The 20210-nt window shown below is 32.2% G+C and overlaps 1 pseudogene; it reads left to right on the top strand.

Moving 5' to 3' along the window:
- LOC104234114 (class V chitinase-like) overlaps positions 1–15299 on the top strand; it is a 38502-nt pseudogene extending 23203 nt beyond the window's left edge.
- Positions 15300–20210: the final 4911 nt, after the last annotated feature.

Here is a 20210-nt window from a genome sequence, read left to right as displayed (position 1 = left end):
CAGTTTCCTCAGCCACAGCACTCAGGTGGATGTTTTGATTGTGGTGAGTATGGTTATATCAGGAGGACTTGCCCGAGGTTGGTGGGTACTCAGTCGCAGCAGCAGGGTTCTCATGCTATGGTCCAGGCACTAGGTGCTCCACAGACCGCCCAGCCAGCTAGAGGTGGGGGTAGATGTGCTAGAGGTGGAGGTAGAGGATTTAAAGGTAGATCCCAGACCGCTAGAGGTGGAGGCTAGCCAGCTGCAGGCCATCCCAGATATAGAGCCCAGGGTGGTAGGACCACCCCTTATGTTATGCTCTTCTAACAAGGCCCGAGGCTGTGGCTTCAGATGCGGTTATCACAGGTACTATTCTGGTTTGTGATAGAGATGCTTCAGTGTTATTTGATCCAGGGTCTACCTACTCGTATGTGTCATCTTATTTTGCATCATATCTGGTTATGCCTAGTGATTCATTGAGCATTCTCGTTTATATGTCTACACCGGTAGGTGATTCTATTGTAGTTGATTGAGTCTATCGTTCTTGTATTGTGGTGATTGGGGGTCTTGAGACTCGTGTGGATTTGTTGCGTTTAGACATGGTCGATTTCGATGTTATATTGGGGATGGACTGGTTATCACCTTACCACGCTATCTTGGACTATCATGCCAAGACTGTGACCTTATCTTTAACGGGTATGCCTCGTTTAGAGTGGAGAGGGACTCCTAGTCATTCTACCCATAGTGTTATCTCTCATGTGAAGGGTCGGCGTATGATCGAGAAGGGGTATTTGGTCTATTTGTCATATGTTCATGATTCTAGTGCCAATGTTCCCTCTATTGATTTTGTGCCCATTGTTCGACAGTTTCTTGATGTTTTCCCTTCAGACTTGCCGGGTATACCACCCAACAGGGATATTAATTTTTGCATTGATTAGGCTCCGGGCACTCAGCCCATTTCTATCCCGCCGTATCGTATGGCCCCGCTTGAGTTGAAAGAGTTGAAGGAGCAATTTCAAGACTTGCTTGAGAAGGGTTTCATTAGGCCGAGTATTTCGCCTTGGGGTGCACCGGTGTTGTTTGTTAAGAAGAAGGACGGATCGATGAGAATGTGTATTGATTACCGGCAGTTGAACAAGGTTACAATCAAGAATAAGTATCCATTGCTGAGGATCGATGATTTGTTTGATCAGCTTCAAGGTTCCAAGGTGTTTTCAAAGATTGATTTGAGACCTGGCTACCATCAGTTGAGGATTAAGGCATCCGATGTCACTAAGACAGCTTTCCGCACTCGGTACGGACATTATGAGTTCTTGGTCATGTCATTTGGGTTGACCAATGCCCCAACAACTTTTATGGAGTTGATGAACCGAGTGTTCAGGCCTTATTTAGACTCCTTCGTGATAGTCTTCATTGATAATATTTTGATATATTCCCGCAGCCAGGAGGAGCACGAGCAACATATTAGAATGGTTCTTCAGACCTTAAGGGATAGTCAGTTATATGATAAGTTCTCGAAGTGTGAGTTTTGGTTGAGTTCAGTTGCATTTCTGGGTCATGTTGTAGTGGCAGAGGGTATTCAGGTTGATCCAAAGAAGATTGAGGCAGTCAAGAACTGTCCTAGACCATTGTCAGCTACAGAGATTCGGAGTTTTTTGGGATTGGCAGGCTACTACCATCAGTTTGTGGAGGGGTTCTCATTTATCGCAGCCCCGATGACCAGGTTGACCCAGAAGGGTGCCCAGTTTAGATAGTCAGATGAGTGTGAGGCAAGCTTCCAGAAGCTCAAGACAGCTCTGACTACAGAACCGGTGTTGGTTTTGCCCACAGGTTCAGGGCCTTATACAGTTTATTGTGATGCATCTCGTATTGGGCTTGGTGCGGTGTTGATGTAGGATGGCAAGGTCATTGCCTATGCTTCACGACAGTTGAAGATTCATGAGAAGAACTATCCGGTTAACGATTTGGAGTTGGCAGCCATTGTTCACGCATTGAAGATTTGGAGGCATTATCTATATGGCGTGGCATGTGAGGTGTTCACGGATCACAAGAGTCTCCAATATTTGTTCAAGCAAAAGGAGTTGAATTTGAGATAGGGGAGGTGGTTGGAGTTGTTGAAATATTATGATATCACTATCTTATATCATCGGGGAAAGGCCAATATGGTGGCCGATGCGTTGAGTAGGAAGTCAGCCAGTATGGACAGTCTTGTTTATATTCTGGTTGGTGAGAGACCGCTTGCTTTGGACGTTCAGGCTTTGGACAATCAGTTCATGAGGTTAAATATTTCTGAGCCTAATCGTGTATTGGCCTGCACGGTCGCTCGTTCTTCTTTATTGGAGCGTATCCATGATCGGCATATGATACCCATTTGTGTGTCCTTAGAGACACGGTGCACCTCGGAGGTTCCAAGCAGGTTACCCTAGATGATGATTGAGTTTTGAGATTGCAGGGTCGAGTTTGTGTGCCTAATGTGGATGGCCTCCGAGAGTTGATTTTAGAGGAGGCCCATAGCTCCCGATACTCTATTCATCCGGGCGCCGCGAAGATGTATCAGGATTTGCGGTAGCATTACTGGTGGCGGAGAATGAAGAAGGATATCATTGCACATGTAGCTCGGTGTTTGAATTGTCAGCAGGTTAAGTACGAGCATCAGAGGCCTGGTGGTTTATTTCAGAGGATAGAGCTTCCCGAGTGGAAGTGGGAGCGAATCACTATGAATTTTGTTGTTGAACTTCCGTAGACTCGGAGGAAGTTCGACGCAGTGTGGGTCATTGTTGATAGGCTGACCAAGTCAGCACATTTCATTCCTGTGGCAGTCTCCTATTCATCCAAGAGGTTAGCTGAGATCTATATTCGGGAGATTGTTCGCCTTCATGGTGTGCCTGCATCTATCATTTCGGACCGAGGTACACAGTTTACCTCACGTTTCTGGAGAGTATTTCAGCGAGAGTTGGGCACCCATGTTGAGTTGAGTATAGCATTTCATCCTCAGACGGACGGGCAGTCCGAGCGGACTATTCAGATTTTGGAGGATATGCTCCGAGCTTGTGTTATTGACTTTGGAGGTTCATGGGATCAGTTCTTGCCTTTGGCAGAGTTTGCCTACAACAACAGCTACTAGTCGAGTATCCAGATGGCTCCTTATGAGGCTTTATATGGTAGGCGATGTCGATCTCCGGTTGGATGGTTTGGGCCGGGAGAGGCTCGATTGTTGGTTACGGATCTGGTTCAGGAGGCTTTGGACAAGGTCAGGATTATTCAGGATAGGCTTTGTGCAGCTCAGTCCAGGCAACAGAGTTATGCAAACCGAAAGGTTCGAGATGTGGCTGTTACGGTGAAAGAGCGGGTATTGCTCTGAGTGTTGCCTATGAAGGGCGTAATGAGATTTGGGAAGAAGGGTGAGCTTAGCCCTAGGTTCATTGGCCCGTTTGAGATTCTTGATCGAGTAAGAGAGGTGGCTTATTGACTTGCATTGCCACCGAGCTTATCAGTCGTGCATCCAGTGTTTCATGTGTCCATGCTTCGAAAGTATCACAGCGATCCATCCCAAGTGTTAGATTTCAGCACTGTCCAGTTGGACAAGGACTTGTCTTATGAGGAAGAGCCGGTAGCTATTCTAGACCGGCAGGTTCGTCAGTTGAGGTCGAAGAGTTTTCCTTCTGTTCGTGTTCAGTGAAGAGGTCAGCCTCCTGAGGCATCGACTTGGGAGTCCGAGTTCGACATGTGAAGCCGTTATCCCTACCTTTTCCCCGACTCAGGTACTTCCTTTTTCTGTTCATTCGAGGACGGACAATTATTTTAGAGGTGGAAAATGTGATGACCTTGCTTTAAATTAAATTCCATGTTTTGAGGCCTTGAAAAACCTCATTTAAAATTACCTCGATTTGCGAGCGCAGTCCGGACGCGTAGCCGGAAAGTTTAAATATGAAATTCTGTGAAAAAAATAAAATTTAATTATAAAATGAATTAATTTGACTTCGGTCAATGTTTTGGGTAAACTGACCCAGACCCGTGATTTGACGGTCCCGGAGGGTCCGTAGGAAAATATGGGACTTGACGTATGCCCGGAATTGAATTCCGAGGTCCCAAGCCCGAGAAATGAATTTCTAAAAGAAATTGTTTTCTGAAACTGTTTAAGGAAAATTGAAATGAAATTTGGTTAGAACATAATGGTATCGGGCCCGTATTTTGGTTCCAGCCCCCGGTACAGGTCTTATATAAGGTTTAAGTCATTTCTGTAAAGTTTGGTTGAAAAAGTCATTATTGAGGTTATTTTGGCGATTTGATCGCACGGATAAGTTCGTATGATGTTGTTAACCAGAAGTTGCAGGTCTCTGAACCCCACCAGTGCGGTCCGCGATCGACCTTATGTGGTGCGCGGTGAAGGCAGTGCGGCCACGATCGGCTTTGTGCGACCCGCACAGGGCGCTGCAGTGCGGTCCGCGGTCGGTTTCGTACGGAGCGCGATAGAGACCTATGTGGTCGCGGTCCATTTTGTGCGGTCCGCACAGGGGGTCTGAGAAGGGTATAAATAGACGGTATTTTCAGTCATTTTCCATTTTTCAAAACCCCAAAAACATAAGAGGCGATTTTTCAAACAACCTTCCTTCTCCAAATCAATTGTAAGTCGTTTTTAACTAGTTTTCTTCAATCATTAACATCTTTTAACATGATTTCAACTTCAAATCAATGATTTTCATGGGAAAAATTGGGTGTTTTGGGTAGAACCTAGGTTTTTCAAAAATTGGGGATTCGGACCTCGATTTGAGGTCCGATTTAAAAACAAATCATATATTTGGGTTCGTGGAGGAATGGGTAATCGGGTTTTGGTTCGAACCTCGGGTTTTAACCATGTGGGATCGAAGGCGATTTTTGACTTTTGAGTAAAACTTTGGAAAGCTCATTTTCATGCATTGGGGTTGATTCATTTAGCATTTATTGATGTAATTAAGTAATTTGTGTCTAGATACGTGCGAATTGGCAGTGGAATCAAGGGGTAAAGCTATAATTGAAGCTTGAGTTGTGTTCGAGGCATCGAGGTAAGTGTTTGGTCTAACCTTAACTTTAGGGATTAAGAGTTGTGTCCTATTTGTTATTTGTTTCTTGTTGAGTACGACGTATAGGCATGGTGATGAGTATTTATGCGTTGGTGTCAAGCATGACCGTGAGTCTTATCTTGTGATTTCCATGATCTCGTTGTATTATTCATGCCTTGGTGAAGATTTCTATTTGTTATGTAAAGTTGTGGAAAGAGAGTTGTGACCTATGAAAATTGAGGAGCGTTGGCTCCAGTTGTATAGCGAATTGTGAAAGTATAAGTGATAATCGAAACTCTAGAGCATTGGCTCGAGTTGTGAAGTGAATTGTGAAGTAAAAGTGAGAAAGAGAAGAGATCATTGTGTTGCCCCCTTACCGGGCTATTGTTGAGTTGAGATTTCCTTACATTGTGTTCTTAATTGATACTACAGACGCTTAGGTTGATGATTCTTCGTGTTAGGTGTGTAGCAAGTTTGGTTATAGCTGGGTAGTTAGGTGTTGTACCAAGTTTAGTTATAGCTGAGGTAGTTAGCTGAGGTGTTGGAACAAGCTTGGTTATGGCCGTTTCTCCCTTGCCGGGACAGTTAACTATGATTATTGATGACTGTATATTTGGAACGGGTTGCGTGCCGCAACATATATTATATTGGATTGGGTTGCAAGCTGCAACAGATATTATATTGGATCGGGTTGCACGCCGCAATAGTTATATATATGGATCGGGTTGCACGCCACAACAGTTATATATGTGGATCGGGTTAGACGCCGCAACAATGTTAAATTATAAGGGGTCGGGTTGCGCACCGCAACAGTATTGTCATTGTATTGATTGTAGACATCGAGCGTTCTTTCATACTTTATTAAGTTTCTAATAGAATTGATATGTTTCCCTGAAGCATGTTTCCCCCTCCCCTTTAAATTGTTATTACCTGTTTATATTTCCGTTGTATATTATATAACTGCACAGGTTTATCTGGGGTCTGGTTCTAGCCTCGTCACTACCTCGCCGGGGTTAGGCCAGACATTTACCAGCACATGAGGTCGGTTGTGCTGATACTACATTCCGCACTCTGTGCAGATACCAGAGCGGCACTTGATCAGCAGCAGTAGGGGAGCCAGCCTTCAGTCTACCGAAACACCGAGGTGGTCTTGCAGACGTCCGCAGGCCTAGCGTCTCCTCTATCTTATTTATATTCTGTTATCTCAAGTATTCGAGACAAACAGTGTTATATTTCTTTCAAACGGTTGTATTTAGTACTCTTAGTAGTTCGTGGATGTTGTGACACCAGGTTCTGGGTAGAGGCATGTATTGACTTTCGAAACATTCTGGTTTTATATTTATATAAGATTTCCGCTAAATTTCATATTTCGCTATTATTTAATTGTTTAGTTCCTTGTTAATCTAATTGGTAAGAAGTTTAAAAATAAAGGAGTTAATGATTTCTAAGTTTATGGTTTGCCTAGCTTCTACGAGTAGGCGTCATCACGGCTCCCGAAAGTGGGAAATTCGGGTCGTGACAAATTGCTTATATACCCATTAAAAACCTCTTCCTCTTTCAATGTGGGAAAATATTCCTTCATCAAGGAGGGAATCTCAAATATTTCATTTTCCCTCCATTTCTCATTCACCCTCTTTTAAACATTAATATATTTAAAAAAACCAACAGGAATTAATGCATGGATTCAAGCTCGTATTCCAATACAAAAATTGGTTCTTGGAATTCCATTTTATGGCTATGCGTGGTGATTGGTTAACGCGAATATTCACGGTCTCGAGGCGCCTATTATCGGAAAATTAAATATTGGTGCAGTCGATGATGGGTCGATACTTATAACCGAATTAAGAATTATATAATGCAGAATCGCTCCACAACTGTGTATAATGCCACCATTGTTGGAGATTATTGTTACTGTGGAAATAATTGGATTAGCTATGATGCTACACAAAGTGTTAGAAATAAGGTTACATATATTAAAGGTAGAGGATTGCTTGGTTATTTTGCATGGCAGGTTGCAGGGGATCAAAATTGGGTACTTTCTCGTACAAGTTATTTTTTTTAAAATTTATTTTTATATGGATAACACGTAATTTTGTCGAATTTCCTTGGTTTTATTAAAAAATGGTAAATAGGAGATTTTATTTATTACTAAGTAGTACCGTAAAATAAATTAAATGTTCTATTGGGATCATCATTAATAAAACTAAAATAGTTATTTGCAACATACCACGATATTTAAGTGCTTTTGAGTAACAGGAAAAAAATTCAAACTTTATTTTCTTTATTTTCTTTAGCATTTTTGTAGTTAATTGTCAAAATACGTCATTTTTATTAGTGAATATTTTCTCATTAAATTCCTAGGAATGCATGACTATTCTATTTGGACGATAGTTTTGTTAAATTTGATACATTATCAATGTTTTTAAAGTACTATAGTTCATGTATTGTATAGACTTATCGAGTATAGAATAAAGAGACCAACAAGGGTTATGGTGGAGTGGTAAGTACTCCTTCATCCTTAACCAGAGTTCTCGAGTTCTAGCCCCTGGGTATGAAGTCGCCTTTATTAGGGAGTGCTTTAACTCCAATGTGGGACTTCTCAGCGCGAATCCGGATTTAGTCGGGCCCCAATGTGGTAAGTACTCCTCCACTCTTAACCAGAGGTCTCGAGTTCGAGCCCCTAGGTATGGAGTCGCCTTTATTAGGGAGCGCTTTACCCCCAATGTGGGACTTCTCGGCGCGAATCCGGATTTAGTCGGGCCCCAATATGAATACCGGACACCGAATGGGAAACAAAAAAAGAGAGTATAGAATAAAGTTACTTATTTTTCTTATGAATAAAATAGCTCTATTTTCGAAAATAATCGACTGGACTAGAGGGATCCATACGATAATCATATTATAGCATTTTCCTATGCTAACCTAACTAGTATTGTTACCCGCGCGATGCGCGAACACAAATTATGTCAAATTGTAATCTAGGTTGTTTGAATCATGTGCAAATAACCTTCAAAATATAAACCTTTCATATAAAAATTATATAACATTAGATATTAATTTTGAAGCAAGATATGAAATTATTATTCAAATCTCGTAGTAGACAACTTTTATTTTATTTGTAGCAACCTAATCCCTTGATTTTAGTACTTGTATTTTGTTTCGGTGTCAATATTAAAAAATACTAAATATGTCATGTTGTGATTTGTGTTGTTTGAGCACATTATATCATATTATTTTAAGAAAATTTTTACGATCACTTTGTTTTTGACTGAAAGTCAAATATGTGCAAATTCTTTTTTATTTTTGTTGTTTTCTTATAGTTATTGTATTATTTATTATTTAATATTATTATACTGTCATATAATTTTTTATTAGCTTAATAACTTAATTAATATCTTGCTTATTATCTTTTTAATAGTCTTTAATAAATATAAATATTTTATTCTTGAAATTTGATATATTTTTATGCTTGTATCCTCTTATTCGAAATTTTTTAATCATTTAAATTTATCAGTAATATTTTTAAATATAATTTAATTATTTGATTTATTTATTTTTCAATTAATTTAAATTATAAATCACACTACCTTTTATTTTTTTATACATCTCTTCCCTACTATATTTTAAATAGTTTTTATATTAATATTTTACCTATAACCAAAATGATATCATATTTTTATTTTAAATTGTAACTTTGAATTAGTCTAAAATATTAATACATAAGTTATTTGATTATTACGTTCTAAATATATTGAGTTCTCTTATAATTATTTTTGAATTAGATGCAGTTAAATTTTCTTTTCTTTTTAGCTTTACGATAAAAATTTAATTTTTAATTATAATTAGTAAAATTACCTATATTAGAAACTAATTTATATTTTTAAAATTTTAATTTAATCATAGAAAAATATTTCTTAATTGTTTGAACACATTATATCTAAATATTATAGTAATATTTTTACTATTTTATTTCTTTACATGATATTTTCAAAAATTTAAAAACTTATGAAATAAAAAAAATATCATCTTAAATTTAAATAATTCTTATCATTCTATGTTGTATATTGGACCTCATTTTCAAAATATTATGTTATGCTTTCAAACTTAAACTAATTGCACTCAATTCAGATATTAATCATAGGAAAATATTTTCTTAATTGTATGAACACATTATATCTAAATGTTGTAGTAATATTTTCACTGTACATTTTATTTCTTTACATAAATTTTTCTTTTTTAGTTTTAAGATTCAAATTTAATTTCTAATTTTCATTAGCAACTATATTATGTATTTTTAAATATGTATTTGTTTTTTTATTTTTCATAAATAAGACTTCAATTTTGTGGTATTCTCCATAGTTTGAGCATTCTCATCATAGTTTTAAGAACTTTCTAATCTCAAATTCAAATAGTCTTTCCCTTTCTTTCTAATAGTAAATTTTTAATAATTTAATATAATTTTGCTATTTTTTAATCTAATATATAGTTTTATTACGTTTTATGTGTCTTTTCATTAATTTGTAACTTTATTTAATATCATTATCACTACTACTCTTTATATAATATAGATAAATATATATAAATTTTGTAATCATAAAGTAAAAATTATTTTGTTTTAAAAATATTTCTCGAAAATTTAAAAAAAATTAAGTTTTGATAATATTTTTAAGTATTGTATATTTACATTTATTTTATTTTCTAAACTTATGATTTACAAATTTCCTCACATTATCTCTAATTTATTTTTATTATTCAATATTTTAGTTTTTGATTTTATCTATTAGACTTGAGTTATGTAGACTTATCCATATTATGATTTTTCTTATCATAATATAAAAAACTTTCTCATCTCAAATTTAAATAAGTTTTACCCTTTTCTCTATAATAAAAATCTGAATTTTTATATTTTATCTATTTATTAATATATATATATATATATATATATATATATATATATATTAAAATTTTTGTAATCATAATATAAATATTATTTTGTTTTAAAAATATTTCTCGAAAATTTAAAAAGATTTAAGTTTTGATAATATTTTTATGTATTGTATATTTACATTTATTTTATTTTCTAAACTTATGATTTACAAATTTCCTCACATTATCTCTAATTTATTTTTATTATTCAATATTTTAGTTTTTGATTTTATCTATTAGACTTGAGTTATGTGGACTTATCCATATTATGATTTTTCTTATCATAATATAAAAAACTTTCTCATCTCAAATATAAATAAGTTTTACCCTTTTCTCTATAATAAAAAATCTGAATTTTTATTTTTTATTAAATTTTTTGTAATCATAAAATAAATATTTATTTTGTTTTAAAAATATTTCTCGAAAATTTTAATTTTTTTAAGTTTTAATAATATTAATAAGTATTGTATATTTACATTTATTTTATTCTCTATACTTATGATTTACAAATTTTCTCACTTTATCTCTAATTTATTTTAATTATTCAATATTTTAATTTTTGATTTTATCTATTAGACTTGAGTTATGTGGACTTATCCATATTATGACTTTTCTTATCATAATATAAAAAACATTCTCATCTCAAATTTAAATAAGTTTTACCCTTTTCGCTATGATAAAAAATCTGAATTTTAATTTTTCCTCTATTTATTCTTTATTTTTAATATTATATTATTCAATAAATAATATTATTACATTGTCATGTGAATTTTTAATAGCTTATTTGACTTTAATATCTATTTCTACCACACTCATTCAAATATAATATTGATAAAAATTTAAAAACTTTCTCATCTCAAATTCAAATAATTTTTATCATTCTATTTTTTAATTTGGACCGCATTTTAAAAAAGTATGTTATGCTTTCAAATTTAAACAAACTGCACTCAATTCAAATATTAATCATAGAAAAATATTTTCTTAATTATTTAAACACATTATATCTAAATGTTGCAGTAATATTTACGTATAAAATATTCGTTTGCATGATTTATCAATATTAATATGACTTTGTTACTCTTGCAATTAAAATATTTTTTCTTGATCATTTAATTTTTTTACCTTATAAATAATTTGTATACTTTAGGTAAGATCTTAATTTGCTGCTTGAATTTATTTAAGTTTTAAACTCAATAAACTTTTAACATCATAAGTAAATTTAAGTTTTATTTTATAGCTCCAAAGTACAAATAGTCATAGCTTATCTCAATTTATGTCTTTCTATATTTTTTATTTTTTTATTCTAAATTTTTAATTAATTTTTTACATCCATATTTCTAGCTAATATAGAAGAAAATCTATGAGTGAATCAATATATATATATATATATATATATATATATATATATATATATATATATATATCTATGAGTGAATCAATATATATATAAGATTGGATTTGTCTAAGATCTATTTGGATTATGTATAAGATTTATTAAACTACTTTCATTAATTATGTTTCCATTTATAATTTTTAATTATTAATGTTGTCCTAAAATTGCTAAGTGGCTTCATTTTAGCTTGCCACTTGGCTTAACCATAATGCATACTACTCTCCTTTTAATATAATACTAGTATTAATACCCACGCGATGCACGGACAAATCATTTCAAATTGTAATGTATGTTGTTTGAATCATGTACAAATAACCTTAAAATATATATCTCTCAGATAAAAATTATATAACATGAGAATTTAATTGTGAACCAGGATATGAAATTATTTATCAAATCTCGTAGTAGACAACCAATCTTTTTAACTTATATTTGTAGCAACCTAACCCTTTGATTTTAGTACTTACATTTCGTTACGTTGTCGATATAAAAGAATACTAAACATGTCATATTGTGATTTGTCTTGTTCGAGCACATTAGATCATATTATTTTAATAAAATTCTTACAATCACTTTATTTTTATCAGGAAGTCAAATATGTCTTATTCATCACATCATTTTTACGTAAATTCCTTTTTTTTGTTCTTTTCTTATAGTTATTATATTATTTAATATTTCATATTATTATACCATCATATAAATTTTTGTTAGCTTATAATTAAATTAATGTCTTGCTTATTATCCTTTTAATAGTATGTGATAAAAATAAATGTTTTATTCTCGAAATTTGATATACTTTATGCTTTTATCCTCTTATTCATAATATTTTAATCATTTAAATTTGTCAGTAATATTTTGAAATATAATTAATTATTTTATTTTATCTATATTAAAATTAATTTAAAGTATAAGTATCCTCACACTACCTCTATTTTCTTTTTAATATACATTCTCTTTCCTACTATAAATGTTAATTTGTTTTATATTAATATTTTACCTATAACCAAAATAATGTCATATTTTGTTTTAAATTGTAACTTTTAATTAGTCTAAAATATTAATACATAAGTTATTTGATTATCATGTTCCAAATGTATTGAGTTCTCTTATTATTAATTTTGTATTAGATGCAGTTAAATTTTCTTTATTTTTTAGCTATAAGATAAAATTTAATTTTAATTTTAATTTTCATTATTAAGATTACCAATATTAGAAATTTATTTTATATTTTTAAAAATTTATTTAATCATAGAAAAAAATTCTTAATTTTATGAACACATTATTTCTAAATATTGTAATAATATTTTTACTATCATTTTAATTCTTTACGTAATATTTTTTTTAAAAAAAAAACAATTCCTCTCAAACTCAAATAATTCTTATCATTTTATTTTCTAAATTGCGCCACATTTTCAAAAATTTATGCTATGCATTCAAACTCAAACTAACTGCACTCGATTCAGATATTAATCATAAGTCTAAAATATTAATACATAAGTGATTTGATTATCACGTTAAAAATGTATTGAGTTCTCTTATAATTAATTTTGTATTAGATGCAGTTAAATTTTGTTCTTTTTTAGCTATAAGATAAAATTTAATTTTTAATTTTCATTATTAAGATTACCAATATAAGAAAATTATTTTGTATTTTTAAAAATTTATTTAATCATAGAAAAAAAATTCTTAATTTTTTGATCACATTATTTCTAAATATTATAATAATATTTTTACTATCATTTTAATTCTTTACGTAATATTTTCAAAAACAAAATCTCATCTCAAACTCAAATAATTCTTATCATTTTATTTTCTAAACTGGACCACATTTTCAAATAATTATGCTATGCATTCAAACTCAAACTAACTGCACTCGATTCAGATATTAAACACAGAAAAATATTTTCTTAATTGTTTGAACATATTATATCTAAATGTTGTAGTAATATTTTAACTGTCATTTTACTTCTTTACATAAATTTTTTTCTTTTTTAGTTTGAAGATACAAATTTAATTTTTGTAAAATTACCTATATTAGAAATTGATTTTATAATTTAAAATTTTATTATTTATTATTATTTTATTTTTCTTAAATAAGACTTCAATTTCATGGTATTATTCATAATTTGAGCATTCGCATCGTAGTTTTAAGAACATTCTAATCTTAAATTCAAATATTCTTTTCTTTTCATTTCTAATAGTAAATTTCTAATAAGTTAACATAATTTTCCTATTTTTTAATCTAATTTATAGTCTTATTATGTTTTATGGATTTTCATTAACTCGTAACTTTATTTAATATCATTCTCAACTACTTTCTTTAATAACATATAAGATAAATATATAATTTTCTAAAAATATTTATTTTGTTTCAAAAATATTACTCGAAAAGTTTAAATTATTTAAAATTTAATAAATTTTTTAATTATTGTATATTTACTTTATTTTATTTTCTAAACTTATGATTTATAAATGTCCTTACATTATCTCTAATTTATTTTTACTGTTCAATATTTTTAGTTTTTTTATTTTACTATTAGACTTGGGTTATATGGACTTATATTATGACTTTTCTTATTATAATATAAAAAACTTTCTCATCTCAAATTTAAATAAGTTTTACACTTTTTCCTATGATAAACAATTTTAGTTTTTTCTATTTATTCCTTATTATTGATTTTATATTATTCAATACCTAATATTATTACATTGTCATGTGAATTTTTATTAGCCTGTTTAAATTTAATATCTATTTTTACCACACTTATTCTAATATAATATAGATAAAAATTAAAATACTTTCTCATCTCAAATTCAAATAATTTTTATCATTATATTTTCTTAACTGGACCATACTTTCAAAAAATTATGGTATGCTTTCAAACTTAAATTAACTAAACTCAATTCAAATATTAATCATAGAAAAATATTTTCTTAATTGTTTGAACATATTATATCTAAATGTTGTAGTAATATTTACGTATAAAATATTCTTTTGCACGATTTATCAATATTAATATGAATTTATTTTTCTTGTTATTAAAATATCTTTTGCTGATTATTTAATTTTTCTCTTACCTTATAATTAATTTGTATACTTTATGTAAGATCTTATTTCGCCGCTTGAATTTATTTACTTTTAAACTCAATAAATCTTTAATATCTTAAGTAATTTTTAGTTTTATTTTATATTTAACTTACTCCAAGGTATAAATAGTCATAGGTATCTCAACTTACGTCTTTATATATATATATATATATATATATATATATATATATATATATATTTTCTATTATAGTTTTTAATTAATTTTTCACCTCCATATTTCTAGCTAACATAGAAGAAAATCTATGAGTGGATCAATATATAGATATAAATATAGATATAGATATTGATACAAATATACATATAAATTTATATATATATATATATTAGATTTGTCTAGATCTATTTAGATTATGTATAAGATTCATTAAACTACATCCATTAATTATGTTTCTATATAATTTCTAATTATTAGTGTTGTCCTAAAATTGCCAAGTGACTTCATTTTAGCTTGCCACTTGGCTTAACCACAATGCATACTATTCTCCTTTTAATATAATATAGATAGATGCATACTACTCTCCTTTTAATATAATATAGATTAGCTTTTAGAGATTTTCACTTAGGTTTATATCGATCTTTTGTAAATAAAAAATATATGATATTCAAAAAGTATATGAAAATAAGGAAAGTTACTAATATTTGGTTTCCTAAAAACCTTTATGAAAATTTCTTTCTTTTGTTTGGATGAAATTGCAGGAGTAAATAACAATATTATTGTTTTGGAATTATTAGATAATTGACTTCTCAATTAATTTCAATTGCTTTATGTTCTTTGTTTTTATATTTACCCCACATTTTTTTTTTTTTTGCAGCTTCACAAACTTGGGGAATGACATTTCAAGAGATGAAGTGATGGCTTACGTAATTGTGCTTGTAAAGTATCCTACTTATAATATGGTGACAGATATATGACATAAATAAAATAAATAATAAATTGTGTTCTCCAATTTTATTTTCTACTAATAATATATTTCTTCGTCCCAAAATAGTTGATGTTTTTTGTTTTTCGATATTATTTCCCCATTTTCGCATGAGAAAATAATATTATAATTTTGTTATTTTCCGCCAATGTATGTAATTTAAAACATTTTTTTACAAAAAAGAAATCTAAATTAAATCTTTACACACAGTTGGCCTTTTAATCAAATATAAAACTTATTTATCTAAATTAGTTGCATAACCAAATTTAAACGAGATATGCCCATAATAATATATCAAAGCAACTGCACCATCATCAATGGAAAGTTTAATAATTGAAAAATAAGTTGAGGTAAAAAGAACATATTTGAAAAAGACTTAATATTTAAATCACAAATTTGTCACATTAGTTGTCAATTAATTGGAAAAGATTTTACTTACCTTTCCAGAATTGTTCAAATAATATAATTTACTTTAGTCAAGTCCTTGTATTGACTTAGCATAGCATGCACTGCGGCAGCTAAACTTTGACTAAAGCAGCCATTAATGGAAAATAAAGAAACGCGAGCGACATATTTCGCCATTTTCTACGTGAAAGTCTTTCCGCATCTGAGACTCGAACACCAAACTTCTTACAACTCTTAATGATATGAGAATCGCACGTGAAAATCTAATCGACATATAAGTAGAACAATTTTGATCATGTAAAGGCAATATATAAATAGAGGGTTTGGATAGAAGATCTTCGCGAGACAGTCGGAAATAAGGCGGACATAGTGAACGCACTCCTAGAATGAGTCTTTTGGCGACTCTCTCTCAACACAAAGAAAGAAGAGATGAAAGCCATAAGACCTTCTCCCTCTTGGAAACAGGCTAACCAAAAGGGGGCACTTTTTCCATTTTACTTTTTTGAAATTTTCCGCTTTCTTGCCTTATTAACCACTCGCTTGATTAGGGCGATGGCTCCCCTTTCCCTTCAATTTTTTGATTCCCACGAAAGAAACAATGTATACACAAGTTTAACTTTTATAAGTTGAAAATAATTTTACACTATGATATCACTTAATACCTATGTTAAGATTAGAGTTGCATTGTAATTATTTAACTAGTAACCGCATTTGTTAATTGTTAGAATTGGCTATGGCTATTATTGTAATTATTTAGTTAGGATGTTAGTTGATGTCAGGGTATTAGTGATTGGTAGTTTAGGCGGTTAATGGTAGATGACAACTGTACAAATACAGTGTCTTGTATATAGACTCACTAACTTTCTGATTTCTAGCTAATGGAAAATGTTTCCCAATCTGAAATTCTCTCGAAGCTTCTTCTTCTCCTCTGAACTTCATAGCTCTCAGCCATGGCGATTGAGCTTCAGCTCAAGCTTCTCTCTATTAGCTCTCAATTTTCACATGGTATCAGAGCATAGAAGACATCTATTGGGGTAATTCATAGTTCCTTACTTCGCCTTCTCTCCAATTTTGAATTGAAAATCTAGGTTTTCTTCGAGATCGTTAATCGTTTTGAAATTATATTCGAAACTGTAATTTTCATTGTGATCTCGTCTGATAGCGACAATTCTTAGTACTTTTAGCCTCTGGTCTTCTCGAAGTGTGGTTATTTGTGTTGTCTCTGTTGAATTTTTATTTCTTGCTTTCGATTCACGGCTAAATCAGTTGAGATCTGTGATATGAGTAATCGCTGGAGACAAGGAAAGCGTTGTAGGTAAGGACACCTTAGATACCTTGAGTCCCTTATACATGCATCAATCGGAGAGTGCAGGTTCAATATTGGTACCTGTAGCTTTTGATGGCACATGATACAGATCTTGGAGGAGAGGTATACTTAGAGCCCTCTCAGTGAATAATAAGGTTGGTTTCATAACAGGAAAGTGTTAGAAACCAGCAATTGGACATGCAACTTTTGATCAGTGGGAGCAATGTGATGATATGGTGACTTCATGAATTCTAAATTCCCTTTCAAACGATCTAGCAGATAGTTTGCAATATGTGAATGATGCAAAGGAGTTATGGCAGGAGTTGGAAGATAGGTATGATCAGACCAACAGAGCAAAACTCTACCAACTTCAGGAGGAAATTAATGATCTGAGTTAGGGAACCCTTGACATAACAGGCTATTATACAAAAATGAAGAATCTATGGGAGGAGCTAAACACACTGAATGCACATGCACAATGCAGTCAGTGCACCTGTGGAGCTAAAGCTAATATGCACAAGACTGAGCAAGACAGAAGACTGATACAATTTTTGATGGGTTTAAATGAGGTGTATACTGTTGTAAGAGGGAGCATACTGACGAAGAACCCCCTTCCAAGCATTGCACAATCATTTTCTATTCTCATACAAGAAGAGAAGCAAAGGGAAGTTAAGCCACAAAATCAGCAACTAGTAATTGAGTCCACATTATTGAATGTTAATGGTCCAGGAAACAACACCTTTAGGACAAACTACAACTAACACATAAATGCTATTGGGAACAACAACTATGGAAGATGTTATATGGGAAATAGACCTAGACCATTCTGTGATTTCTACAAGAGGCTAGGGCACAGTAAGGATAAATTCTATAAACTACACTGATGTCCTCAGAACTTGAAGTACAACAATGGCAACAAGGGAAAGAAAGTAGCAGCAAATGTGTTTAAAACAACAAGTGATGGAATACACATGCCAGATGAAGGAGGAAACCTTCAAGAGCAAGATCGAACGATGCAACAATTGAGCAAAGAGCAATATGGACAACTGCTAAGCATATTGGAGACCTTTAAGAATGGAAACAATGAAGACAATTCAGGAAACATAAACATGATTGGTGGTGCTGTTAACTTTGCAGGTATGACTGCTTGTACCTCTTTTATTGAGTCTAGTAAACAATCTTATGAAAGTTTCATAGAAAATGTTGATCCCTGGATTCTTAACTCAGGAGCCACTAAGCATATGACCTATAACAAAGCCTCATTAAGTAATATCAAAACTCTAGTTTGCCCTTTTTTGGTCTCTTTGCCAAATGGATATAAAGTAAATGTGACAATAATTGGAGATGTCATTCTCAATCCTCATTTCACTCTAAAAAGAGTCATATATATACTCCGTTTCAAATTCAATCTAATTTACACTCATTGACAGTCCAACTTGATTGCATTATCATATTCCCCAAATTCTTATGTATTCTTCTACAGGGTCTTTCACTGAGGAGGCCTCTGGAGATTGGTAAAAACAAAGGCAGTTTCTACCTTCACTATTCAAGTTCAGGAAAGAACAATTCTTCTACTGTAAATAGAGTCTCCACCACATCACTCACACACAGTTCTGCACCTAGTGCACCCATATCAGGTAGTCATAGTATCAATAATGTACATTGTCAACACCCTTGTAATTCAACACCTAGTGCATCCATTTCTTCTCATGTTTGTGATAATAAAAGTGTACAAGTCTTCTTGAATTCCAATAAAAGTTCTTCTAACAGAACAGACTTAATGTGCAATGCATATACCTCTAATGAAAGTCTCGTGGATCTCTAGTGGCATAATAGGCCGGGTCATGTGCCTTTTATCAAGATGAAAGGTATCAATTCCATATCAATAACCTTTGCAAATAAACAACCCTTTCTATGTTCCATATACCCTATGGCCAGACAAACTAGATCTCCTTTCCCAGAGAGAACTACTTCCACAACCAAAATATTTGAGATCTTACATGTGGAAATGTGGGGTTCTTATCATGCACCAACTCATGACAATCACAAGTACTTCATTACCCTGGTTAATGACTATAGTAGATGTACCTGAACACATCTACTAACTAGCTAAAGCAATGCCCTACATGTTATAAAGGCCTTCTATGCAATGGTCCAAAACCAGTTCAATACCTCAATAAAGACCATCAGAACTGATAATGGTTTAGAGTTTGTGAATACTGAAACAACTATGTTCTTCCAAGCTAAGGGGATCACATACCAGAAAACATGTCCATACACTCTACAACAAAATAGCATAGTAAAAAAAACACAAATACCTACTTGAAACTGCAAGAGCACTATTATATCAGTCCAAATTGCCCATAAGGTATTGGGAAGAGTGCATTCTAACTTCTACCTACCTGATCAATAGATTGCCATCTACATCCCTTAAAGAGAAATGCCCATTTGAAATTTTATATAACAAGAAACCAAGTTACTCACATCTTAGGAGTTTTGGTTGTCTATGTTTCCCTGCAAATCTGAAACCTCACAAAGATAAATTTGAGCCAAAGATTAACACCCCATGTTTTTGTAGGACAACCCTTTGGATCAAAAGGATACAAAGTTCTCAGCCTAACCACAAGTGTTTCAAGAGATGTGACCTTTCATGAAACAATTTTTCCCTTTGCATTGCCAGGAAAGCACACTGATCTGGTATCTAAATGTGAGCATCTATCTCTTCCTTTTCCTCATATAGGACCTATCATAAGTCATGTTGACACTGTCAGTCCTAATGCTAACAGTAATAGTGATAATCCACATCAACAATTAATGTCACCTGAACTCTCATTTGGCAATAACAGTAATGATAACATTTGTGAATCTATTTCACCATCTCAACCAGACTGCCAAAGCTCCTCCAACTCAAATAGAACCTCTAACACATCACCTGAACCTTGTTTCCACTCCCAGAACCAGGAACAATCCTTTCTGAATGATTCACCAAACTCTGCATATTCGGAGCAGACTGTAACCCTAACTCATAATAGACCTCAAAGAACACTTAAACCTCCTAGTTATTTGAAGGATTACATATGCAATGATTACATATGCAATGCACCTACTCTTAACACTAATGGTGGGAAGCAAG

This window comes from Nicotiana sylvestris, chromosome 11 (genome assembly GCF_000393655.2).
Source record: "Nicotiana sylvestris chromosome 11, ASM39365v2, whole genome shotgun sequence".
NCBI lineage: Eukaryota > Viridiplantae > Streptophyta > Magnoliopsida > Solanales > Solanaceae > Nicotiana > Nicotiana sylvestris.
This window is presented reverse-complemented; position numbering and strand designations above follow the sequence as displayed.